General features: G+C 46.3%; 1 long non-coding RNA gene across 4 annotated transcripts; it reads left to right on the top strand.

The window, feature by feature from the left end:
* Nucleotides 1-424: 424 nt before the first annotated feature.
* On the top strand, nucleotides 425-21,568 carry LOC119827388. Of its 4 annotated transcripts, XR_005287656.1 has the most exons (5): nucleotides 2,854-2,959; nucleotides 17,072-17,145; nucleotides 17,407-17,545; nucleotides 17,632-17,791; nucleotides 20,791-21,568. It is a non-coding gene; the product is annotated as an uncharacterized LOC119827388 (long non-coding RNA). The 4 variants fall into 4 exon arrangements; XR_005287657.1 differs by lacking the exons at nucleotides 2,854-2,959; nucleotides 17,407-17,545 and adding an exon at nucleotides 425-668; XR_005287654.1 differs by lacking the exon at nucleotides 17,407-17,545.
* The last annotated feature ends 5,281 nt before the right edge of the window (nucleotides 21,569-26,849 follow it).

Genomic DNA, 26,849 nt, shown 5'->3' with positions numbered 1-26,849 from the left:
AGAACATTCCAAGTTGTTCATTGCATAGTGGGTAAGATGGAACTTACCCACTAGCCCAGAGATGGCTATGAAACTGGATCTTTGCCCACCCTCCCCAGGTCTCTCCTGTCTTCAACACACCTTTCTCTTGCTCTGTGAGAGCTTGATGAGCGGAAATCACAGAGGTCTCAGAATCAGGTGCTGGGAGACCTGCAAATTCCTGTGAACATCTCATTAGAGTAAAGGTGCTTACCCAGGAGAGATTCCAGGAGTGAGAACTGCTCCCCCCCACCCCCATCACTACCCTGCCTGAGGCACAGAGAGAAGGAAGAACAACCTGAGGTAAATTTTTAACAGGATGGGTCCCACTTGAGCTTGGTGAGGTTTAGCAGAGGAAGTGAGTGGGTTGGCCGCATTTTAGAAAAATAGCCACACTGTTTGCCAATTTCTCTCTGGAGTATTCTAGGGTCATTTGATTGACCCAACTGCTGTACCTGCTGTTTGAACTGGTGGAGCCTTTTGAGGGACGGAAAACCAAAGAAGGTGTCGAAATGCAAACAGACAGCTCTGCTTCAGTCGGCCAGGCTGTAAAGTAAAGCCGGGCCTGGCATCGGGGTTCCCACCGTCCGTACCGGGACTCTAGAAAAATCTCACAAGATGTATTTCTTTGCATGGATCCCAGGCCTGAGGTAGGTAAGAAAAACAAAAACAAAATACAAACAAGGCATCTCATACTTGGGAGCGTACTTGGTGCCAGTTGAATAGGGAATTGTTTCTTGTGCTCATCCCCTCCCCCCATCTTTTCTGCCTGAATAGATAATCCTTACAAAACGGCTATTCATTCATAGTGAAAATTTCAAGAATTACGTGATACCGACCTTGGCACGAGAAATGGATGGGATGAAGATGGCCTTCTGTCTGCTGTGGCTGACTCATGTTTCGGTGCTTTGTCAGCTAATGGGTATCTTAGTACTAGGAAAAGATTTACAGTGTTTTAATTAGTAAATACATTGAAGGTTACAACCTATAAATGTAGAAAATAAAACATTTTTATAGCTTGCCTTTGTGCACAGATTTGATTTTGCTTGTTTGTTTGTTTGCACCCAAGAAGAGGCCTTCAGGGTCTAAGACTCAGGTGGGTAGAGCCTAGTGCATGAAAAAGGTTTTATACCTCATATGCAGAAGTTCAAGGTCATCCTTGGCCGAAAAGCAAGTTTGAGGCCCGTTTGGGGTGCATGAGATGCTGTCTAAAAATGAATTGAATAAGTAGATAAGAAAGTACCCGCTGGGATTGGAGATGGAGCTGAGTAGGTAGTGCGGCTCTGTAGCATGCATGAAGTCCTGGGTTCAATCCCAAGTACTAAAAAACAGTCAACCAGGCACAGTGACCCTTGCCTGTAATCACAGTGCCCTGGAAGTGGAAGCAGGATGGGAGAGCAGTGAGTTCTAGGACAGAGCTACGAAGAAAGACCCTGTCTCAAAATAAATAAATAACAAAAGGACCTGATACTGATGATGGCTTTTCTCATTTCCGTGGACCACACCAGCTGCTGTGCGAACCATTATTCTTTTTTGTTGTTGTTTTGAGGTCAGGTCTAGTTATGTAGCCCAGGCTAGCCTTAAACTCCCAGGGATCCTCCAGTTTTAGCCTTTCCAGTGTATGTCACAAGGGCTACCCAGCTACCAACAAGTTTAATTTTGTAGGGGAATAAAATAAGGCATGAAGGCAGCCCGGGAAAAGAATACTGTCTGGGGTTTTTATCTGCTAGGTTAGCTTCTACTTGGTTTCGCTTTGAGCCATCTTCATGGCTCAAAGTTGTTTAGCTCTGTTTACGTTTATTTTTAAATTTTATTTTATTTCCTTATTTTGAAACAAGGTCTCACCTGAAACTTGCTATATAGCTAAAAGTAGCCTTGAACTCCTGATCCTCCTGAGTCTATTACAGGTATGGGCCCCCAACCTGGATCTTTAGTTTTAATTAAAAGAAAAAAATTAGAATAAGAAATGTTGGATAATAAAATAAATATGAATGTGGATTTTTGTTGTTGTTGTTGTTTGGTTGTTTTGTTGTTGCTGAGACAGTGTTTCTGTGTAATTCTGACTGTCCTGGAACTCGGCATATAGACTAGAGTGGCCTCTCATTCAGAGATAAAGGTGTGCACCACATCCCGGCTGTAAATGTATTTTAAAGATTACATCAAAGTCATTCTCAGGAACCTCAGTATTTTTTTTTAACTAAAGATACCCAATTTTATCAGTAACCTGACTGTTTTGACCTATTTATTAATTTTTTATAAGCCTCCATTTAATTTTGAGCACTTAGAGGTTCTTCGATTTGTTAATGGAAAGACATGCCATTCATGCCAATGACTACACAGTAACTTTATTCTGGTAAAATAATCTCTTAAATCCTTATATACACAGTCCTAACTGTTGGCTTTACGAGGTCAGCACCCACAGGCCAGCCTGTGGCTGTCAGAGGCTCAGGTGTCCAAGATAACACTAACTTGAACAAACACACAAAAAAGCGAAGGCTTTAGACTCTCCTACAGGCTCTTTAAAAAAAAAAAATCATTAACCAAGTTACATTAATTATAGAAATTGTTCGGTTGTATCAACACAATTTAGCTATGCATTTGCAGAAGGGACAGATGGAGAATAAGACCTTTAAAGTCAGATATTCTTAACTGCCAACTTGCAGGCTGTTTATGTCTGACTGCTATTTTGAATGGGGAAGCGTTGCAAACTGACATTCGGTCCTCAGGCCCTCCAAGCATCACAGCCCTTTAAGAGAGAAGCACTGTGGGATTAGGCAGAGCCAGAAGGCCTTAGGACCTGGACTGGGGGCCCAAGGTTCAGAGCTCCATTGTTGACTCTGCCTGAGTCACTCTGACCCAGGCACCCAGGCTCTCATGTTTCTCTCCGGAAAAGAGCGGAGACTGTGGACCTTTCGAGAGCTGCAGAACACATTATAAACGGGTAGGGAAGTGCTGCGCAAACATGTAGATCCCAGGTGTATTGTACTAAGAATAAACGACGTTTTTGATAATGGGAAGGTGATAAACCTTACGTAGGAATGGGAGTGCTGGTCTCAGAGTAGGGGTTTCTGTTTGAAAGTTTACTTTGAGCTGTGTAAATTTGGGTTTGGGCTACTGGTTTGTGCTAGATACTGAGCGTCTTAGTATAGCGTGGTTAATTGGCTATCAGGTGTCAGACCTCCAGGTGCTTTGGAAGTCTGTATTAAAATCTGTACCAGGCACGTGGCACATACACACTGACAAGATTGATGTCTATATCCACACTGGGCTGGGCTTTTCTATTTGTCGTAAATACACCCAAGGGGCAAAATGAACACTCCAGGACTTCAGTGGGTGGTGGTGTGCTCTTGGAATCCTAGAGTTTGGGAGACTGAAGGCCAGCCTGGACTCAGTGGTAAAACCGTGTCTTTAAAATAAGTAAATTTGGGGCTGGTGCTATATGTAGCTTGATTGATTGAGAGCACTGGCTGCTCTTCCAGAGGACCCAGGTTCAATTTCTAGCACCCACATGGTGGTTCCCTGACCTGTAAACTCTACTACCAGGGGATCCAATGGCCTCTCTGTCCTCCTTGGGCACAAGGCATGCATGGCTCAAAAGACCCGTGCACATAAAATGAAATAAAATACTAAGACAAACACATGCATAAATAGATGAATAAATAAAGTCTCTAAGGAAAGTTAAATATCAGTTGATTGATGGGGCTAGAGAGATGGCTTAGCAGTTGAGAACATGTGCTGCTCTTCCAGAGGTCCCAGGTTCAATTCCCAGCACCCACGTGGCAGTTTGCAACTGTCTCTTACTCCAGTTCCAGGGCATCCAGTGCCTTCTCGTGACCTCAGTGGGCCCTGTGTACGTGTGGTATACATCCATGCATGCAGGTAAAGTACTCATACACATAAGCTAAAATAAAAAATAAATTGATTGAGTTAGGCATGCAGATGCATGGCTTTAGTTCTAGCACTTAGGAGGCAGAGGCAGGCAGAGCTCTGTGAGTTTGAGGCCAGCCTGATCTACAGAGTAGGTCCCAGGACAGCCAGGACTACACAGAGAAACAAAAAATAAAACAAAACAAAGCAAACAAAAACCCAAACGAGAGAGAGAAAGTACTTGAGATAACAATTTTTCTCCTCAGTTTCTCAAGATATTTTCAATAGCAGCGTGTGTGTGTGTGTGTGTCTGTCTGTCTGTCTGTGCGTGCACACATCTGAGTATATATATACATACCATGGAATGAAAATGGAGATTCAGAGGACAACATAAGGAAGTTGTCTCCTTCCTTCTATCTTGTGGGTCCCTGGTTCAAACACTCCTGCCATCAGGAATGATGCAGTGAACCTGTCTCACAGTCCCCCAGTCTTTTTTGAATTGTGATTTCTTGCTATTATTACTGTGTCATGGGTACAGAAAACATTTCTGAAGAAGAACTTTGTTTTTCAGCTCTTTCAATGATATAATCAGCTGTCCTCACTTCTCAAAGCCCATGTACAGTTTGATGTGTCCTTGTAAATATTATATATATATAGTAGTCCAGGTTGGCCTTGAACTTCTAAACACACCTCCTGTGTCTACGTCCCTCATGTGCACGTGTCCACATAGGCCGTTGCTATTTGGTTCATGGTATAATACATTTTATTAATCAGGCCACTCATCGGTAGACATGTGATTACTTAAATCTTGCTACAGTGCTGTGTTATGTGTGCATATGTGAATGCTGCAGCCAGTCACTCATGTGGCTCTTTAGGTATAGAACTGCTCATCCTGAATATGCACATTTAACTTTTAAGAGATGTCATTTGTTTGTTTTTTTTTTGAGGCAAGTTCTCTCTAGGTAGTGGAGCTCACTCTGTAGACCAGGCTGGCCTCACATTCCCAGAGACCCGCCTGCCTCTGCCTCCCGAGTGCTGGGATTAAAGGTGAGCACCACCATTACCAGCCGACATCCTTGGCTTTTTAACTGTTTGAAACCAACTCTCTAAATAGCTTGAAATGCTCCATCTTAGTTTTCATCAGCGCTGGAATAGCGAATGGCTTTTCTTGGGCTTTTTTGGATTGTCCATTCTGCCTTGTTCAGTAACTGGGCTAATACTTTGTAGGCCCAGCCATGCCCAGTGGCTCTCACTTTCTCCGTGGTCCACAGTGTGCCAGGTCCTTTGTAGGCCTCCCGTTTCACCTCATCTATCCTGTGCCCAGCTGGACCAGAATGAGTGCTCCACTGTTTTCTCAAACTCAGATCTCACTTTTTGCCTCTGCAATTTGATCATGTTCTTCTACATTCCTTTATTGATTCAATAAATATTTATTGAGCCCTTTACTTCCGCCCAGGTGCTGGGAATGTAAGGGCAAACAGGAAAGACACCATCTTTCCTGGAGTTTACAGTTATTGGAGCTTACAGGTTGTTTTTTTTTAATTTTTAAAAATAAGTTATGATCATTTGTATTTGCTTGCATGCATGTCTGTGTGCGGCTGTCAGAAGCCCTGGAACTGGAGCTACAGACAGTTGTGAGCCATGTGGGTGCTGGGATTTGAACGTGGGTCTCTTAACCACCGAACCATCTCTCCAGCCCCAGGAACGTACATCTTTTAATTGCGAGTGGAGAAAAAAAAAACCTGAACAAGACAGTTTTCCACAGTTTTAAGTATGCCAAAGTGAAGTATCAGTGATGTGAAGTGGGGTCTGGCCGTGTTGGTGGCAGAGGATGTGAGCCAGTCCAGGTGGGAACATTAAGGACTGGGTTCAAGGAAGGCTTTCAGAGATTCTATTCCTCCCGCAAGCAACAGTGTGAGGCTCATTCACACCAGAAGTGTTTCTGAGCCTGAGCAAGTGCAGACGCCTCCCGCGGAATGGCCTCAGTGTGCTGAAGAACAGAGCAGCCCTTGTGGCTGGGTGGTCAGCAGGGAGAAGGGTGGAGGCTGTGGGAGCCAGAGGCGAGCTCGGCTGTTCTCCTAGGGCCGTGCCCATGTTCTCTTGTGCTTGAGGTGAGGCAGCCCCTCTTCGTAATCGTGGGGAGGGGTCCAGCAGATCCACAGCATTTACCACAGAGCACAATGGGAACTTGCCTTGCTGCAAGTCCGCCTGCTTTTATCACTCTCTTTTGTTTCTGCCTCTTGAAGGACAACACTTCAATTGTCTAGCCTGAGGAAGGTCAAAGCCAGAAAGGTAGAACCCTGGAGCAGCCTGTCCTGTCTGCCGGGCTGCTGTAGGAGAGAGAAGTGAGTGTCAGTGAATAAACGGGCCTGCCGCGGAGTCTCTGAGCAACTTCTCCCAGATAAGACGAATTGCCTTCCGACTGTAAGATGACTAGGGGTTTTCCTCTCAGGATCCCAGCTGGCATGCCCTCTGTCCAGGCTCTGCTTACCTGAAGCTTCAGGTTGCCATTTTCATGCTGGGGATAGATCAAACCCAGAGCCAAACACACGTCATGAAAGTGCTCTACCACTGAGCTGTCCAGCCGGACATTAGATTTTTGTTTTTTTGTTTTTTGTTTTTTTTTTTTTTTTCCGAGACAGGGTTTCTCTGTGTAGCCCTGGCTGCCATGGAACTCGGTGGACCATGCTGGCCTCAAACTGAGAAATCTGCTTCCTGAGTGCTGGGATTAAAGGCGTGCAGGGCAGCTGCCACCACTACCCTGCTGAGCCTAGCATTTTCTGAAGTCATGATATATTATCTGTGATGGAGACTGTTCCCCAGACAGACCAGCCTCTGAAGGTATTGCTGTGTGCCAGAGACGGTGGCACGTGGGGTGATATCTTTTTCTCCCTAGGATCGTCTTTGGGTAGTGTGTTAGACTTGTCTTACAAATTTAAAAAAAAAAATCAAAAAACAAGAAACCCAGAGTGTCACAGATGGCTTTCCTTGTCTCCAAGTCCCTGAAGGAACAGATAATGAAGCTGGTATTTGTAACTCTGCATTTTGCTTAATTCTCTATGAGGTTACCACCCTGGAAGTAATCCCACACAGCACTGCTAATATGTCCAGATAATGTACCAGGGTGAACTTGTTTTAAGCATTTGTTACTCACAGGGCAGTCTGTGAGCTAAGGTTCTGTCTGCACCTGGCCTGCTCGGGCCAAAGACACTTTCCCCAGCTTGGCTAGCTGTTGGGCAAGGTGCTCAGCAGCTCTGGATCGGTTGTGGTATTTCTAAGGTAGGGATCATGACAATCTCTATCTCGCTGGGTGGTTAGGATTAACTAGGAACACACTTAAAAGGCTTATGAGAGCCCTCAGTTAATGGTCCCCTAATCTCAGTGTCAGCTCAAACGTTGCCTGACCCCCAGGGCTAGTGTGGGTACCACCCCCCAGGTATTCAGCATCTCTCCTCTCTGCCCCCTTCTCTCATAGGTGTTTCCCAGTGCTCAGCATGTGAGGTCTGAATCTTTCCCCCATAACAATGGGAACTTTCTATCGACAGCCTTTGTGTTCTGGATTCAGGCCCCAAGGTTGTGCCTGGCATGCAACTGACTGTTTAGTGGCTCTCTCTGTTCCTGACAGCCTTGAGATAGAACTTTTCATTCTAGGCAAAGCAATCACCATTCTGCTTCCCCTGGATGTGCCCTGTGGATTGGTGTTCCCTGTAATTCTCTGCTCCCCACCCCCTACCCCGGGCTTCAGATGGGATCGAGGTTAAGTTCTAAATGTGTACGTCTGACCTCTTCTCATCTGCATTTCTAACTATCTTCAGGAGTTAGAAGTTTTGCACAACTCTGTGAAATCAAACTCATGCCTCTTCTTCCAAGTCAGCTCCTCCTCTGGTGCCTCAGGCTGACTGGTGAAGTGGGCCTGGGAGCCAGCCTGCATTCTCTTCCCGTTTACCCGCCACTGTCTGTTCCAGAGAATCTTGTACACCGGAGCCTGATCTCATTTTGTTTACACAGTGACCCAGGAGGCAGATTCCTTTCATAGCAAATAAACAAGGTGAGGTTTTAGAGAAGTTAGAGGCTTCCCTAACTGCCAGGCAACCCAGCGACCTCCAAAGCGCCCAGGTAGCACACCTTAGTCTGGCATTAGTCTAGTCTCTTCTGCAGGACTGCCATTCTTGGTCCCCTTTTGCATCTTTATGCCCTTGTGTAGTGAGCCGTACCCAGCTGGGTCTGCTCCTAGCCCCTACCTTCATCCACTGCCCCACGTGCCCAGCTGCACCCAAGCCTTGTTAGAAGACCCTACACATGCTGCCAGACGTCCATAATGCGCTTTCTCTCTGCTTCGTGGACTCTCTCTGGTCCTTCCACATTCGGCCTCTGCGGCAGCGTTCAGAGAGCATCCCAGATTGCTACTCCCTGTCTGGGTTCCCCTTAACATTCCAAGCCATCATTCAAGAGAACACATATCTGAATCTGAGCAGGAGATATGAATATTTACCCAAGAGCATCCTCCTGGAGATGATGAGATAGCTAAAGGAACAGATCCAAGGAAATGCCCTTGCCTCTCCTTGGCCCTGTGAGGCTCCCGGCAAGGCCTTCTAAGGTCGGGAGCCATCTGCCTACACTTGGCATGCTGTCCAATGTGCTCAGTTATTTGTTGAACGCATGAAGATGGTGAAGATTTTTCTGTTGTTAGTAAGGTTGGGTTTCTTTCTTATCTATCTATCTATCTATCTATCTATCTATCTATCTATCTATCTATCTATCTATCTATCTATTGTCTATCTATTTATTTATTTGAGGCAAGGTTTCTCTTTGTAACAGCCCTAGCTCTAGCTGTCCTGGAACTCCCTTTGTAGACCAGGCTGGTCTTGAACTCACAGAGATCCGCCTGTCTCTGCCTCCCAAGTGCTGGGATTAAAGGCATGCGTCACCACCGCCAGACTATTAATTTATTATATTTTTAGTGAGACAAGATCTTATGTATCCTAGGTTGGCCTTAAACTGGCAATGGGGATGATCTTGAACTCTTGACTTTTCTGTCTCCCTGGTGCTGGGATTGCAGGTATATGTCACCACACCTGGTTTAGGGCTGAAGATCTAAGCCAGGGCCTCACGCATGCTGGGTCAGTATTGCCACCAGGAATCAGTTTATAGCAGGAGGCCCCCTCGGGTTTGTTTTACTTCCTGGAGCATTTCCCCCAGCCTCTGTGTCCTTATCTCTGATGGGATAATAGTAGCTTCTTGCCAGGCCTGGTTGCTGAGAAGATCACAGGAGTGAACTAAATGAGGGAAGTCAGCAAACACAGGCCTGGCGCAGAGTCTGTCACAGACGCAAAATATGTGTGACTCATAACGAAAAACAGGAACTGGGAAGGCAAGGTCCTATTCTACAATAACCCTAAAGTTAGGATTCCATTGGGGATTTTTTTGTTTTTAAATATGTATTTTTATTTATGTGTATATGTTTGTGTCTGTGCGTGGGTTTGTGCACGTGACTACAGCACCTGTACAGGCGGAGCTTAGAGGTGTTGTTAGCAGCCAGACATGGGAACTGCCGGGAACCGAACTCACATCTCTCCAGACTCCCCTAACCTGGCTTATTAATTTCTATTTATTTATTTATTTTAGGCAGGGACTCAGCTATATGCCCTGGTTGGCCTGGAACTTGCTATGTAGACCAAGCTGGCCTGCAGCTCAGACTGACTCTGTTTCCTTTGTGCTGGGATTAAAGGCAAGAATCACTGCATCTGACATCTCCAATTTCTCTTTAAAGAAAAAAAGTTTTTGAGCTGGGCGTGGTGGCACATGCTTTTAATTCCAGCAGTTGGGAGGCAGAGGCAGGTGTGTGAATTAGGAACCAGCCTGGTCTATGTGGTGAGTTCTAGGCCAGACAAAAGGCTACATAGTGAGACCCTGTCTCAAAAAACAAAACTTCCGTTTTTATATTTGCCTATTTTGTTGGTGTATACGTGTGTGTGTGGGGGGGGAAGGGCACAATACCTGAAGGTTAGAGGACAATTTATCGGAGTCGGAACTCTCTTCCCACCATGTAGGTACCCAGGGACTAAACTGCCTTTTGTCAGGCTTGGCAGCAAGCACCTTTACCCACCGATTCATTCCACCAGCCCTCATGGGGGAGTCTAAGAGTTTAGCCAACGGAGACCTGCTTTGGTCTGCAAGGCCTTGCAGAAATATTAACCTCCGACTTTGCCCAAGCGTTTCACCTCTGGGCTGGTTCACCAAATCCCAAACCCAGGGTGTGTGCCAGAATCACCTGGTGAGTATTTTACGGATTAGAGGTCGCTGCCCCGAAACTCCTGATTCAGAATTCGGAATGATAAATGTACCCTTCCAAGCGGCGCCCCCGCGGCTTTCAGAGTCAGCAAGGTTGGGAGCCCCAGGTCCACAGACCACTCAAAGGGCTGGCGCGCCACACGGAAAAACTTCTTAGCGTTTTTGATTTAAAAAGAGAGGTAGCGTTCTCAGTGCTTTCTCCGTGGTCTGCGAGGGGATAAACGACTCCAAACAACGGGCGAGAACAGGAGCAGCCCACACCAGACTTCCCACCTGCCTTTTGCTTCCTGCAGTATTTTCCCAGGTCCTACTGCGGCAATTTAAATGCTAATATGGAATTAAGCACAGCTATCCGAGAGAATGATGTTTATGTGAGCCTTATTCGTCTTAGCTTTCTCTAGTTTAGCGGGGTCATATGTTTAAATTCTTTTGACCTTCCAAACTTAAAAAAAAATTTCATTTTGTTGTTTTCTCAGCAGATTTTGTAAAAAAAAAAAAAAAAAAAAAAAAAAAAAAAAAAAAAAAAAAAAAAAAAAAAAAAGTGGGGGGGGGGGGGTGGGAAGGCTCCCAGCCCCTGAACCTGAAGCCTGCGATTTCGATGTGCTGAGTCAGAGCCCGCTCAGGGTCAGACACTTTCACCCCGGAAGAGCCCCGCGGAGCACCACGGCGAGGGCAGCGGCTGGTCCGGTGCTGTCTGAATATGGATGAGAAGACTCCAGAGGAGACAGGGCATATTTATGCGCTAATGTATTTCTACGTTTAAGCTAGCGTTTAGCGACTTCTAGCTGAGCAGAAATCGTCTTTCTGGTTGGTGAGTGTTGGTGAACAGTATTCCTTCCTGGGGCTGGAGATGGTTCAGTGCTCAAGAGCACCTGGGTTCAATTCCCAGCACCCACACGGTGGGGCTCACAACTGTAGCTCCAGTTCCAGAGGACTGGGCGAAGTCTTCTGGCCTGTGCTGGCGCTAGGCATGCTTGTGGTGCACAGACAAACATGCAGGCAAACGCCCATACATCCCTAGAAAATGAAAATAAATATGAATGTCAAAGCCCCGGCTTGTGGTGTGTAGAGGTGAGACAATCTCTGTTATTTAAAAGATTCAGTTAAGATTCTCAATTTAGTTTTAAAAAGCTAGTAAGAAAGAAAAAAAAAATAAAGATAAACCAGGTCCTAAATCAGCTCAAGTTTTAGGAAGTAGTTTTTCTATTTTGAACATGTCCTTGAGTGGACTGGAGACGTTACCGTTGTGTTAATGGAGGAAGTGTTGAGTGGACTGGAGACATTACTACTGTGTGGGGCACGGGGCAGCGGCAGGGCGGGGGTGGGGTGGGGAGATAGAGCAGGAAGCTACAGTTTCCTCAGAACCAGGTTCGTAGGAATGGTTGAGATGTAGATAGATAAGAGCGCAGAACTGAGCAATCTGGCCGGGAGGGGAGGCTCATTCCTTTCTTTAATCTTAGCACTTGGAGGTAGAGGCAGGCTGCTCTCTTGAGTTTGAGGCCAGTCTGACCTCCAAAGTGAGTTCCAGGATGTCAGGATGTCCAGGGCTACACAGAGAAACTGTGTCTCGAGAAGAAACAAACAAAGAAAGACTGGGCCATTTGTATTTAGAATGACTATTATTTTTATAACAGAAGTGTTTTGTTTTCTCCCTAAGCCTTTGGGGTCCCCCCAGGAGGAAGCCAGGGAGCTTAGTGCTAACTGAGCTCCGCTGGGCCTACCACAAGTTGGGAGGGCAGCAGCCCTTCCTGAATTCAGCCTGCTTTGAGAGTCTGGGAACAATTGATCTCTCCATGAGCGGCTTACTGAGAACTGCAACCAACCAGTGCCTGTGACGGATGATGGGTGTCTACATCCTGTGTGCCAGCAACTGCTGGGCGCTTTGTTTCTCGCTCCATCCTTACTGTGCCCCGTCATGGAGGAACTGTTGTTCCTCGGGATCTCCGAGCAGCTGAGCATACCCCAACTTGGAGTTGAGGATGAGTGGGAATCTGAGTGGGGACGAGCACCTTGTGACTAAGCGCTCTGGAGGCTGCCTCCACACTCATAAAAGAGAATAGTCACCGGCAAGTCATGCTAAGTACAGGAAGAAGGTCACTGGCTGAAGTTCTTGCTTACCCTGTGAACAATGAAGGGGAAAGAGGTGGGGGGGGGGGGGGGAAGAGAGGGCAGAAAAGCTGCGTGTGTGTGTGGTGTGTGTGTGTGTGTGTGTGTGTGTGTCTGGCACAGAGAGACTCAGAAAGATTTCAAATAGTTCCCTGTGAGTAATACCTACATATGAAAACGAAAGGACTTAGCCATCCAAGATCCATCATGGTCTTTACCTAGTTATACTGATGGATATCAAGAGTTGGGCTTTTAAAAACAAAGGCAGGGCCAGTAAGATGACTCAGCAGGTAGGGGCACCTACTGCTGGGCCTAACTACCCACCGTCTGTCTGTCCCTGGAACCCACACAGTGGGAAAAGAGAACTGATTCCTGCCGTCTGCTGATGTCCACACCTTGCTATGAAAACACCCCACTCCCCCTTCACTAATAAATAAATGTAAAAGAAAAAAAAAAGAAAACTAAAGACAAACTCCGGCCCCCTAAACTAACTTCTATTTGTCGTTCTAGACAAATTCCGTGACTAGACCTGGAAGGGGCCACGTGTGCTCAGGAGAGAACAGGGACTTTCCTGAGGCAGGACAGGGATCAGAGCTACCCAGCAGGGTGGCGTGGCACACCTGAGCTGTAGTCCTAGCCCGCAGAGTGAATTTTCTGTTTCCACTTCCCCCAGAGACTGAGCAGTGGGGAGGCACCTTGCAGGGGACTGGGGGTGCTCTGGGACCTGGGGCCAAAAGCTGGGGAGAAACCGAGACTTCAGCAGCCCTGGGAAGTGACTGAGAGATGCAGCCCCAGGAAGAGGAGATTAGGAAATGGAAACGGTGGAAGACATTGCCTCTGCAAAGCCTAGGAAGGACAGAAGTGTTGAGCTGGGTGAATGAGGTGGAGAGAAGGTGAGGTCCCAGAGGTTGCGGGTCAGGCTGGTTAGTGAACGGTTTTCTATGGAATGGCCAGAAGACAGGAATTATACATGCTGAGTAAGGGCTCTGTCCCTGAACTGCCCCCCTACCCCACTGGTTAGCACCATTTTAGGGACTTGGTATTTTTTTAAAAACTTTAATAGCGTTTATGAAGGGCTAGAGAGTTGGCTCAGTGGTTAAGGGCATTTGTTGTTCTTGTAGGGCACCTGAGTTCAGCTCCCAGGACCCACAAGGTGGCTCATGACCTCCATAATTCCAGGTCCAGGCCATCCAATGGGGCAAATAATTGAGGTGTCTATTTAACCTATCCAAGTGGACCTGGCCATCAGGTTCTCCCAGAATCCCTTCGTCTCTAACCTTTTACAGGGTTTGGCTGGCATACACCACCCATCACCAACTCTCTAGCCCAAGGGCTGGGCTGCCCTCATATAATCCGGCCATTGTGGCTACCTTCCCTGTCCCATCCTGTACTCCCCTCCTCTGCTTTTTTTTTCCCCTCTTGGCTGCTGTACCTGGTTCCTGTTTCTCTCCCCTCTCTCTTCCCCTCCCCTCTCTCCTCACATGGCTCAGGGTCATGTTTACCCTGGACTCCCCCCGCCCCCATGTTCCTGTCTGCCCACGCTCTCCCCTCACCTCCACGTCCCTGTCTCTGCCCACACTCTCCCTTTCACCCACAATAAACCATCTCCTCTGCCATGCCTAGGAGCAGCCATGCCCTTCCTTTTCCTTTCCTTTCTTCATTCAGTTACTGTGAGAGGTAATTGGACCCCAGGCATGCATGAGGTACGAAGGCATATATGCAAGCAAAGCAGCTCTTACATACATACAATAAATGAATATTTAAAAACCCATGTGTGTGTGGGAGGGAGGGGGCGTGCACATCTGTGCCTCCACATGCTTGTGGACTCAGAGGACCGCCTGCAGGAGTGAGTCCATTCTGTCCATCCCCCTCTGAACACGCTGGGAGGACACAACACGACAGAGGTCAAACGACCGCACTGGGTGTGGGGACGTGTCTCAGTGGGTAGGAGTGTTTGTCTCATGACACGGGGTCCTGAGTTCAAATCCCTGTACCCACATGCAAAGCTGGGCAGAGCTGTGTGTACTGTAACCCCAGTGCTGGGGGACAGAGAAGGGTGAATGGGGGTGGTGGGTGGGCAGGGGCTTGCTGGCCATCCAGCTTACGAAGTGCCAAGCCTCAGGTTTAGCTAGAGACGCCTTCTAAGAGTGCTGGAGGATGTCAGCTGATGGCCTCCTATGTCCTCCTCTGGTACCCACATGCACGGGTACCCCTACCCCCACATGCATTCTCTCTCTCTCTCTCTCTCTCTCTCTCTCTCTCTCTGCTCTGATTACTGTGAGAAGCCAGGCATAGTAGCTCATCCCTAGTATGCCTAAACCCGAGATGCTGAGGCAGGAGGATTGTTAATGAACTCCAGGCCACCCTAGGCTACAGAGTGAAACCCTATTTAGTTTTTTTTAAAGGTTTATTTATTTTTTTATGTGTATGAATGATTTGCCTGCATATATGTCTGTGTGTGCTTAGTTCCCATGGGGGCTAGAGGAGAGTGTCAGATCTCCTAGAACTGGAGTTACGGACGGTTGTGAGCCACCATCAGGGTGCTGGGAATGGAACCCAGGTCCTCTGAAAGGGCAGCCAGTGCTCTTAACTGCTGAGCCATCTCTCCAGCCGCTGAGACCCTATTTAAAAAAAACTAAACGGAAACAACCATCCTTCCCCAACACCGCCACCAAAAGGAAACAAGAAAATGAGACACTGTAGAAAACTAAAAAGGCGGGGGCTGGAGAGATGGCTCAGAGGTTAAGAGCACTGCCTGCTCTTCCAAAGGTCCTGAGTTCAATTCCCAGCAACCACATGGTGGCTCACAACCATCTGTAATGGGGTCTGGTGTCCTGGCCTGCAGTCATACACACAGACAGAATATTGTATACATAATAAATAAATAAATATTTAAAAAAAATAAATATTAAATAAAAGGAAAGAAAACTAAAAAGGTGCCGGCTTCTGCCAGGGCTCCTGACAACGAAGGGCACCTTCTGGGCCTGAAGCCGGAACTCACAGGTGCTATCCTTGGCGGGTGTGGAACTGGGAGGAAAGGAGAAATCAAGACCTGACTCTAGTTCTGGCTTTAAGCGTTTGGCTCGGGAAGAACGCTGAGCGTTCAGGCCCACCTGTATCCACTCAGTATCCATGGAGACCAGCGAGTGGAGATGGGAGGCCTGATGTGGTGACTCATGTCGGAAACCACCAGCACGTAAATAATTAGAGCCCGAGATGGGGATGATAGAGGGAGTCCTCCCTGAGTGATAAGAGCTGTCAAGGGACTGAACTCTGAGGCACACTAGTGCGCCATGTTCTAGAAGTGGAGGAGTCGTGTAGACCGTCTGGAGGCAAGGCATCCGACAGCCATTTTGGGGGTTTCACCAGGCTGCTAAATGGTGGGGGAAGAATCTAGGTGAGGAAAAGAATGAATGAAAAGATCCAGAGCTAGGGAGGAGAGAGGAGGTGCAGGGAGTAGAAGAGGGGAGAGTAGGGTGTGGCTGGAGGTGACGCTCCCCTGATTGCCTACAACTTACTGATGTCTTCGCTTTGACATTTCCTGCCTAGCTCCTCTGCAAGGCCTGCCACATAATGCCATTCAGCGAGTGTGTAGTGCGTGAAGGAAAGGCTTGCTGAGATCTTTAACTTACTGCCTGCTAACACTGCGTATATTTTCTGTCTTTACACATTGTGCTCTAAGAAGTACAGTGGTGGAGGGCTGGGGAGATGGCTCAGCAGGTATAGGGGATGGGGGCCTATCTCAGCAGGTAGTATGTGTTGTGTCCTGAGGACGGACATAAAGAGGGGCACTTTGGTTCGTAATTCGTGTGCTTAGTGGAGACAGAAGAATCTCTGGAAACTCATTGGCTGCCTAGCCTGGTGTACACAGTGTAGCGGCAAACAGCAGAGACCAGGCTTCAGAGAAGGGAGAAGAAAGTAGAAGGTGAAGCCTGACATCTGAGTTGCTCTCTGACCCTGACACGTACACTGTGGCATGTATCTGTGGGAACACATGCACATACACACACATAGGCATGTCACACATGCAGACACATCATATGTTCATATGCACAGTCAAGGAGAAAGAAACGAGGCATCAGCCTCAACATGTGAAAACCCTATGGCTCCGAAGGGCCAGGCGGTGGTGGTGCTCACCTTTAATCACAGCACTCGGGAGGCAGAGGCAGGAGAATCTCTGTGAGTTCCAGACCAGCCTGGTCTACAGAGTGAGTTTCAGTACATCTGTTACACAGAGAAACCCTGTCTCGAAAAAGCAAAACAAAATGAAACAGAGGCCTTTAATCCCAGCACTCGAGAGGCAGAGGCAGGTGGATCTCTGTGAGTTCGGGGCCAGCCTGGTCTACAAGAGCTAGTTCCAGGACAGGCTCCAAAGCTGTAGAGAAACCCTGTCTTGAAAAACAAAACACAAACACACACACAAAAAAAAAAAAAAGAAAGGGGGAAGGAAGGAAGGAAGGAAGGAAGGAAGGAAGAAAGGAAGGAAGGAAGGAAAAAGAAAAGAATTTACCTTGGGAATACTTTGTAAGGCAGCCCTGGTGGCACACACCTTTAGTCGAAGCCCTCGGGCGGCAGATACAGGTGGGTCTCTGTGAGTCCGAGGCCAGACTTGTCTGCATAGTGAGTTTCAGGCCAACCAGGGCTCCAGAGTGAGACACAGTCTCAAAACAAAAAAAAAAACAACAAACAAACAAACAAACAAAAAACTCCGTGAGAAGCTGTGTTTAACCCAGTCCTTCCCAGTTTAGTATCCGCCATTTTACTTCCCAACTGCGCTTTCTCTTGGCAGGTTACACTGCTTCCCTGGACTCCGTGTGGGTTTTTTTCCTGGAGAGGTTCTGACCCATTCTCAGTGGAGGCACGGTATGTTAAAGTGGCTGTGGCTTTAGGGCAGGCGGTTAGTTAGGAGAGTGACTTCCTGGATAGGCTTGAATAGGATGTTGACCTGGGAGCCATGTGGTCAACCAAGTTAACCCGAGACTTGGTGAGGGGCCGCTCAGTGTGCCTAGGCTGCAGGTCAGAGGTTGGGTAGAGGAGACCTGGAGTGGGATCAAGTAGCTGAAGTAATTGATTAAATTCAGTTCTGGTAAGGAAGCAATTTTCAGATCTCCATTGTCTACACAGATATCCTTTTCTGAAATGAACCCCGTCTCCACATCCACCATGAATAAATCCATACCTATAGGACGGGCGTGCCATTTGCCATTCTGCCGTCTTACAGTGCTGTGTTTTGGTGTGGGAAAATCCCTCCTGGGCTCCACAGGTCGGAGTAGATCCTCCAAATATCGATGCCTATATGGAAAGGTGACTGGAGGTGAGGGGCGCTCAACGTGTCTTTTTCCAATTCAGGCAGCTGTTTCTTTCAACCCATTGGAAGAGATGGTGTTGCAGAGCCGTGGGAAGGCTGCGACCTACCAAGGAATTGAAAATGTGTCTGACATTGCTATAGCTATGATGCTTCCATTCCTTCCTGTGTTCTTTAGGGGAGAGCTCCTCAGTGCTGACGTCTGTAAGTGAAATTTCTGACACAGTTAAACCAAATGGTATTCTGATAATCTCTCCAGGGATGCATCCACTTGCATTAAAAAATGTGCTGAATTCAGGTTAGCTCCTTAAAGAATGCATTTTGCAGGCAGTGGTGGTACATACCTCACCTTTCATCCCAGCACTTGGGAGGCAGAGGCCTGTGAATCTCCCTCCATGAGTTCGAAGCTAACCTGGTCTATAGAGTGAGTTCTGAAACAACCAGGTCTGTTTCAACCTATGACAGCCAGGTTTCAAGAAACCATGTCTCAAAAAACCAACAAAAAAAGAAAGAAAGAAAGAAAGGAAGAAAGAAAGAAAGAAAGAAAGAAAGGAAGGAAGAAAGGAAGAAAGAAAGAAAAAGAAAGAAAGCTCGAAAAGAATGCATTTCTCAGGCTAGGGACTGGCTCAGTCTGTGACAGTACTTGCTGTGCAAACCTGGTGACCTGAGTTCAGTCCCCAGAACCCATACAGAGATGGAAGGAAGAACTAAGTCCTGAGATTATTCTCTGACCACCATCCTCCACATGTATGCCAATCACACAAGCATCCCTCATACACAACATGCACAAATACACAATTAAAAAATAACTTAAAAAAGATTTCTCATTTGGGAGGTGAAAGCAGACAGACCTCTCTAAGTTCAAAGCCAGCTTAGTATATAGACCAGATAGTGAGTGAGTTCTGGGAGAGCCAGGGCTACATAGAGCCTCTGTCTCAAACAAACAAACAAACAAACAAACAAATGAGCATCTCTCAATAAGCTTTCATGCCTCTTTCTAAAAACACACACACATGTATGTATGTATGTATGTATGTATGTATGTATGTATGTGTGAGTGTGTGGGTGCTTACTTTGATATCGAGGATGAAACCCAGGGCTTTGTGCATGCTAGGATAGCTTGATAGCTTCGAGTCGTACTCCCAGCAGAATTTGTAATATGTTTTTGAGGCTTTGATCAATTGTGAAAATGCTAATAGTGGGGATTTTACTACTAACCAAACATTTTCTCTGAATATTTAGGGTTATGGTTACAGGATTTTTTAGATTTATTTATTTTATATGTGTATAAATGTTTTGCCCATATTTGCATGTATTGCGCCACAGTTGTGCCTGTTTGAACCCCTGGAATGGGGGTTATGGATGGTTGCATGCCATCATGTGGGTGCTGGGAACTGAACCTATGTCCTCTGCAAGAGTGGCCAGTTTTTAATTACTAAGCCATCTCTCTAACCCTAAAGCCATCTTTTAAATTTAATTTTTATTCTTTAATTTTATGTGTATAGGTGTATGTCTGTGAACCGTGTGTGTGCCTGGTGCCCTTGGAGGACAGAAGAGGGTGACAGATCCCCTGGAACTCAGATGGTTGTGAGTCACCATGTGGTTGTTGGGAACTTGATTTGTCCTCTGGAAGAGCAGACAGTGCTCTAAACCATCTCTCAGCCCCCATTCCCCTGTTTTTGTCTTTTGACATAGAGTCTTATTCTGTAGTTTAGAGCAGCCTGGAACTCACTAGGTAACCCAGAATGGCCTTGAACTCATGATGAGCCTCCTGCTACAACCTCCTGAGTGCTGGAATTTCTGGCAACAGCTTCTGCACCCAGCTTTTATTTTAAAATTTAATTCATGTTGGTAGTTAGTAGTTTTAGTTTTGTTACAGTTTTGGTTTTAGCATCTTGCCATATAGCTCAGGCTGATGGTTAAGTATCTCTCTATCCTCCTGTCTCTACTTCGTGAATGCTAAGATGACATGCACCGCCACATCCAACCTTGGACAATATTACTGGAAAGATTATCCATGAAATACCTTTTGTGAAATTTAGATTTTTAATTTATCATTAGTGTGTATGTGTTTGTGAGTGTGAACACACACTTGTCATGACATGGGTGGAAGTCAGAGGACAACTTCAGGCTAGCAGGATAGTTCTGTCTACTCTGCCATCTCTCCCTAGGAGCGCTGAGATGCCTGGTGCATACTAGTACATCTGGCTTGTTTGTTTTGTTTGTTTTTTCTTCAATACAGGATTTCTCTGTGTAGCCCTGCCTGTCCTGGAATTCACTCTATAGACCAGGCTGGCATTGAACTCAGAGATCGGCCTGCCCCTGCCTCTGAGTGCTGGAACTGCATGTGTGTGCCACATGGCTGACTGTTATCTATCTGTCTGACTGTCTATCTGTCTTTTGAGACAAAGTCTCCTGTAGCCAAGCTGGCCTGTAATTCACTATGTACCTGAAGGTGACCCTGAATTTCTGAACCTCCTCTCTCCACCTTCACATACTGGGAATACAGGTGTGCATGACACACCTGGATTATGAGGTACTGGGCACTTAACTCAGGGCTTTATGCGTGCTAGCCATCCACCTCACTAAGCTATACTTCTAGCCCCCAACAATATATAGATTAGAGACAGGGTCTCACTAGATAGGCCTGGCTGGCCTGGAACTCCCTATGTAAGTTAGGATACCCTTAAGCTCCAAAATCCTCCCACCTGTCTTTACCTCTTCCTCCTGAGTATCAGATTAAATCCCAATAAAACCAAACCAAACCACCCACCCATCTCAGGAACAGGACAAGAAGATCCTGACTGGGGGCCACTGTCTTAAGCAGGTAGAAGGTAAAGAAAAAAAGGGCAGGTAGTTTGGGAACTCCAGGAAGTGGTCTCAAGGGAGTCGTTGCTACCCCAACCATGGTGTGAACGTGTTTGCAGCTCACAGGTGAAGAGGCCGGTGCAGGGAGCGAAGGTGGAGGAAAAATGCCCATTTCCGCAGTGTGCAAAGTGTCCTGTCAAGCTCCGCCTCAGGAAAGCTCCCTCCTTTCCCGCAGAACTTTGGCCTTCTGTTCCTGCAAGCTGGGGATTTTAAGCCGTGGTTCTGTAGGAATTTGACAGGAATGTCTCATACAGGCAATGAGCCACTAGTTTCCGACACACAGTTTCCAAAACTGCTTATTTCTACATACCTCATTTTTTTTTTTAATGTTGCAGATGTTTCAACCTCAGACAGGATGGGCTGGGGGTGGGCCAACAACTTGCTCAACATTCTTTTGAGTCTGACTGGCTGGTGAAGTGTGAACGGAGCTCCTGAATCGCTTGGGGAGGACTGAGGAAGCGCTTTTAAGGTAAAATATTCTTTCCTGGCGTTTATTCTTGAGGAGGATGTTGCTGGAAGTCATGAGCCAATCCGCTTCACATCTGACGTGGGGCGGAGGAGCTGCCTCGTTCTGGCTGCTGCGGAGTGGAAATGGGTCCAAATGTGCACAACTGCTGGGTTCAGGTAGAGCTGGTCCAGTGTGCCCTGAAGGGTCCTGGCCCTGGAAGGACCCAGGAAAACTGCAGTGAGCCTTCAATGATACTCCAGCTTCCTCGGATTTGTGTCTTTATTTTTACAAGCTTATGAAATGCTATCGACTAGAACTGAAGCAACGGAAAGAGAAGAAAGGAAGTATTTGGTAATACGAAGAGAACCCCATGGCTGGGCTGAAACATCTTGCATTAGTCAGCACTGCTGTGGGAAGCCAAAGACTGTGAAAAGATAAATTTTTACATTTCTTACGTATTCAGAGACATACGCTGCCCTTTTCAAGATCCCATTGCACATGGCGAGGGAGTTGTTAGGGAACGGACTCTCTCCTCTGGATGTCCCCAGTGTGTGTATTTCTGGTTAAGTTTTTATGCTAAAGCTTTGAGGAACTAACTTTGTTATCATTCATGTAGCCAGGAAGGGATGCCGTTCTAAATAGATGTGTTTGAAGATCCACCATCATCAATGAGTCGTTTTCCTAGATCTGTTTTGGTGTATCTTTTTTTTTCCTCCCTTATTTTCTTTAGTTTTTTGAGACAGGGTTTCTCTGTGTAGTCCTGGCTGTCCTGGAACTCACTCTGTAGACCAGGCTTGCCTCGAACTCACAATAATCTGCCTGCTCCTGCCTCCTAAGTACTGGGATTAAAGGCGTGCGCCACAACGGCCTGGCTATAGTAGCCCTTTCTTACCTGAATATTTCATACACAGATTCAGCCAACAAGCTTTAAAAATATAGCCAGGCTCACATACTTAGCAGTAGAGACTTTCCTCCTCACCTTTATAACACAAATAATAGGGGACAGCTATGTGGAGAGCTTTACACTGTATAAGGTATTTATAGATACATTTATATCTATAAACTAGATATGACCTCAAGTGTAAAGAAGGATGGGTGCCGATTTAAGTAAAATACTATGTCATTTTATACAAGGGATTTCAGCTTCTGTTGACTTGGCTTCCTTGGGGTCCTGGACCAGTCCCATACAGATGCCCTGGAACATCTGCAGTGTTTTAAGTCCTTCCCTGTGAACATAAAGACAAATGGACCCAGTCCCCTAACCAGCTGCCCCTCTCCGGGTTTCTGCAGACCGTTGTCTTTGGTTGAATGTCTGGGATCCTGTGGACACAGGAGGGGAAATGTTATATTTTCTTTGACCTCTAACTGCAGCGCAATACAAACTTCATTCATGAATGGTGACGAACCTTAGGGTTATTAACGATACCCACAACTGCCACCAGGAAAGGGTCAAGCATATTTCCAAATTATATTACAGGAGCTTTATCTGCTCAACCTTCTTCCAGGCCTCCCCTTATTTGTTATAAATAACAAATGTATTTATTATAAAATCATATACTTTGAAAAGGAAAAACATTAACTCTGCTTTTTGTACCACAAAATGTATAAAAGGTGTGGGGGTGTTTTGGTTTGTTTGTTTTGTTTTGTTTTTGTTTTCTTTCCTCCCAAGACAGGGTTTCACTGTGTAGCCCTGGCTATCCTGGAACTAGCTCTGTAGACCAGGCTGGAGAGATCCACCTGCATCTACCCCTTTGCGAGGACTAGAGGCACGAGCCACCTCCCTCAACAAGGGGTGAGGTTTTTAGTGCTTATCAAGGGGAGTAGGAATTACAAATCGTCGAGAAACGCTGCTCCGCACGTCCCTGGAGTGCATCCCAGCACAACATGCTCTCATCGTCAGGGCTAAATTTGAACACAATCGAGAATATTTTGGACCTGGAAGGAGGCTGGGCATCAAAATAACCACTGCAGCTGAGCAAGCCTTTGAAACCACAGGCTGCAGGGAAGACGGCCTGGTGAAGCATTCCGAAGGCATTCGTGTGTCTTCTGTTTTCCCGACACTGCCGCACTTGGCAGAGAAGGCACAAACGTATTTTCCATGTTGCGAAAATAGGAAATGAGGTGTAAGGAGTCTGGGAGAATTATTACCCAAGATCGCAGTGAGTCAGAGGCTTCGGGAGCACCACAGAAGCCCCGAATCCCTGATCGTGACCCCAGATCGGCTGTGTGCAGGCCTTGCGGTCTCAGAGAAGAAGGCAATCGTTCACTTTCACTTTTGCTCGGCTCGGGGAATTGCGCAATCCTCACTTTGCATGAATAAGGAAGAGTTCTTTTTCTTCTTTTTTTCTCTCACTCTTCTCCCCCCCCCACCCCCATTTTTTTGAAACAAAGTTTCACTCTGTAGCCCTGGTTAGTCTGGAACTCTCTATATAAACCAGGCTGGACTTGAACTCACAAAAATCCACCTGCCTCTGCCTCATGAATGCTGGGATTAGAGGCGTCTGTCAACATGCCATGTTTTTATCGCTGTTAGTATTTGGGACAGGACCTCCTGCAGCACAAGCTGACCTCTAGTTAGCTGTGTGACCCTGAACTGATCCTCTTGCTTCAGACACTAGCGTGTGTGTGTGTGTGTGTGTGTGTGAGAGAGAGAGAGAGAGCATGAGTGTCTGTATGTGTATCTGTAAGTGTGTGTATGTGTGTGTGTGAGAGTGTGCCTGTGTGTGTGTGTGTGTGTGTGTGTGTATAAGAACACTGCCAACTGAGCTCCATTGAGCCCCAAGTGAAGTAGTTTTCTTTCTGTTTTTTTCTTTTTAGGAATTTCTTTTGGGGAAGTATTGTTGATGATTCAGTTGAATCTAATTAATGCTGGTTTTGTGCAAGCCTCTTTTCTAGTCACGGAGGAGATACTGAGTTGATTAACCCCAAGGTTACTGTGGAGGGTGGGACTAAAGGACCAAACTGAATTAAGTTTTTCAAGCTCACGGGAGTTCGGAGGCCCTGGTAAGTTATTGCCTTTTCTCCAGAAAACAAAAAAAACAAAAAAAAACAAACAAACAAACAAAAAAAGTGCTTCTGTAAGTATAATAGGCAGGCGTTTGCAGAGTTCAGCCTGCTTAGGATCCACACCCCCAGTTGAGTTACCAGACCCACCCAGGCAGAGTGTTTTTGGCATGGAATGAAACAGTAATCCTTGAAGGAAACACAAAGCTGCAGCCATTGAGGAGAAAGAGATTGGAGATTAGATCCAAGCAGGTCAGGGGAGCTGGTGTCTGGCTGGTCTGCCAGCGTCCCTAGGCACAGGCCCAGGGAGTTAGCTGAGTATCAATCTCTGGAAGGCAGCATCACAGGCAGAGAGAAAAGTCAGGGCAGGGCAGGGGGCATGGCAAACAGGAAAAGGCACTGAACCTGAGGCCAGTTCCGCTGGACACAGAGTTGAGGAAGAAGGATTATTCGAAACCACGCTTCCAGAGACAGGGCCTGGTTCTCCAGCTACCCAGTGAGTGAGTACTCTTTTTAAAAATTCTCCCAGAACAGTATTCTGCAAACCAGCCAGGGATGGTAGCTCACATCTTTAATCCCAACACTCAGGAGACAGAGGCCAGCTTGGTCTACAAATAGAGTTCCAGGACAGCTAGGTCTACACAGAGAAACCCTGTCTTGAACCCTGTTCCCCCAAACATTCTGCAATTCCATTTATTGATTTTTCTTTTAAACAGAAGCCTTCAGATTTGGTTTCATACCATCTGAGACTACAAACACCTGGGGCAGATCAACACCTTTATATCTGTCTCCCAGCTCTGTCCCTCCAACCCTGCTTTAAAATAAATCCCAAGGGTTCGCTGCGATGCCTCTAATTTTCCTTTGCCCAATTTTAACAGTTTTCTTAGCTTTTAGAAATTTCTTTCTGGGGTTGGTGAGCTGGCTCGGTGGTTAAGAGTGCATACTGCTCTTACAAGGTGTAGAAGGGACGGCGGGCTGTGTCCCGCCACCCGGCTAGCTTTACCCAAAATAATTATATGGAAACTGTATTCTTTTAAATACCACCTGGCCCATTATCTGTAGCTTCTTATTGGTTGATTCTCATATCTTGCTTTAACCCATATTTAGTAATTTATGTAGCACCACAAGGTGGATCTCTTACCAGGAGAGATCTTAACCTGCTTCCATCTTGGAGAGGAGAGGCATGACAGCTGCCTATGGCAACTGCCTGAAGCGTCTCCCCCACTGCCTTCTACCCAACATTCTGTTCTGTTTACTCCGCCTACCTAATTTTCTGTCTCTTAAAGGGCCAAGGCAGTTTCTTTATTAATTAACCAATGAAAGTAACATAGACAGATAACTCTCCTCCATCAACAAGGGTCCCTAGGTAGACTCCCAGAACTCACATGAAGTGGCTCACAACTGCCTGTAACTTCAGCTCCAGGGGGACCCAAAACCTTGGTCTCAGTGAGCACCCCTGCTCACAGCTGTACCCCACCACCACATATACACAATTTAAAAAATTAAAATAAATAGTAAATTTTGCTTTTGTTTTTCAAGACAGGGTTTCTTTGTGTAATAACTCTGACTATCCTGGAACTCACTTTGTAGACCAGTCTGGCCTCGAACTCACAGAGAGCTGCTTTCCTTTGTCTCTACCCAAGTGATGGGATTAAAGGCATGAGCTACCACCACCTGGCAATATTAAAAGTTTTAAAAAATATTTTATTTAAATTTATTTTATGGCCAGGCAGTGGTGGCACATGCCTTTAATCTCAGTACTTGGGAGGCAAAGGCAGAAGGATCTCAGTGAGTTCGAGGCCAGGACTGTTACACAGAGAAACCATGTCTCAAAAAACCAAAAATAAATAAGTTTATTTTATGTGCATTGGTGTGAAGGTGTCAGGTCCCCAGGAACTGAAGTTACAGACACTGGTGAGCTGCCATGTAGGTGCTGGGAATTGAACCTAGGTCCTCTGGAAGAGCAGCCAGTGCTCTTAACCACTGAGCCATCTCTCCACCCCACTATTAAAAATGTTTAAAGGTCATTTTCTCAGAGTAGACATATGGAAATGTAGTTATTGGGTCAATGCATATAAATTTAGAAGTCAGAATAATTAGACAGATGCTGCTTTTGCTACTGAATTACTTGTGTTGTGTATTATTTTCCTGACATTAGGCCCTGTGGTCTCCTTGGCTTGTTTCTTATGTATAGGAGCTCCCCCAATCGACCCTCTTCTGAGCCTTTGCTCAACAAAAATAAAACCACATACCCTTGGGAAGCCAACCCAGGAGATCATGGCTAGCTTGGACTATATAGCGACACCCTGTCTCCATCCCTACCTTACACACAAGGTGCATGTGCCCAGTGCCATGTTTCATGTTATTAAATATCATTTTATGATAATTAGATGTAACATTATGTCATGTAATGATTTCCATCTTCGTTTTCCAGATGTGGAAACTCAGGATGTTACTGTCCCAAAGGCACAGCCCAGGAGCTTTTGATGAGTGATTCTAGAGTTATTAACTCTAATTTGTCTTTCTCTCCCATTACCTAGCATACAGTTCTGTTTCCATGAATGACCATGTGGTGATTTGAAGAGGAATGGGCCCCATAGACTCATGTGTTTGAATGTTTGGCCCATAGGGAGTGGCACTATTAGAAGTTATGGCCTTGTTGGAGGAAGTGTGCCATGGTGGAGGTGGGCTTTGAGGGCTGATATATACCTAAGCTACACCCAGTGTGGCAGTTTTTCCTTCTGCTGCCTGTGGTTCTCAGCTCCTTCTCTTGCACCATGTCTGCCTGCATGCTGCCATGTCTCATAATGGTGGTAATGGACTAAACCTCTGAACTGTAAGCCAGCCCAAATTAAATGTTTTTCTTTATAAGAGTTGGCATGGTCATGGTGTCTCTTCCCAGTAATGGAAACCCTAAGACAGACCCAAACTTGATATTTGAAA

The sequence above is a fragment of the Arvicola amphibius genome, chromosome 12 (assembly GCF_903992535.2).
Source record: "Arvicola amphibius chromosome 12, mArvAmp1.2, whole genome shotgun sequence".
NCBI lineage: Eukaryota > Metazoa > Chordata > Mammalia > Rodentia > Cricetidae > Arvicola > Arvicola amphibius.
The sequence above is the reverse complement of the archived record's forward strand: the minus strand, read 5'-3'. Positions and strand labels throughout refer to the sequence as shown.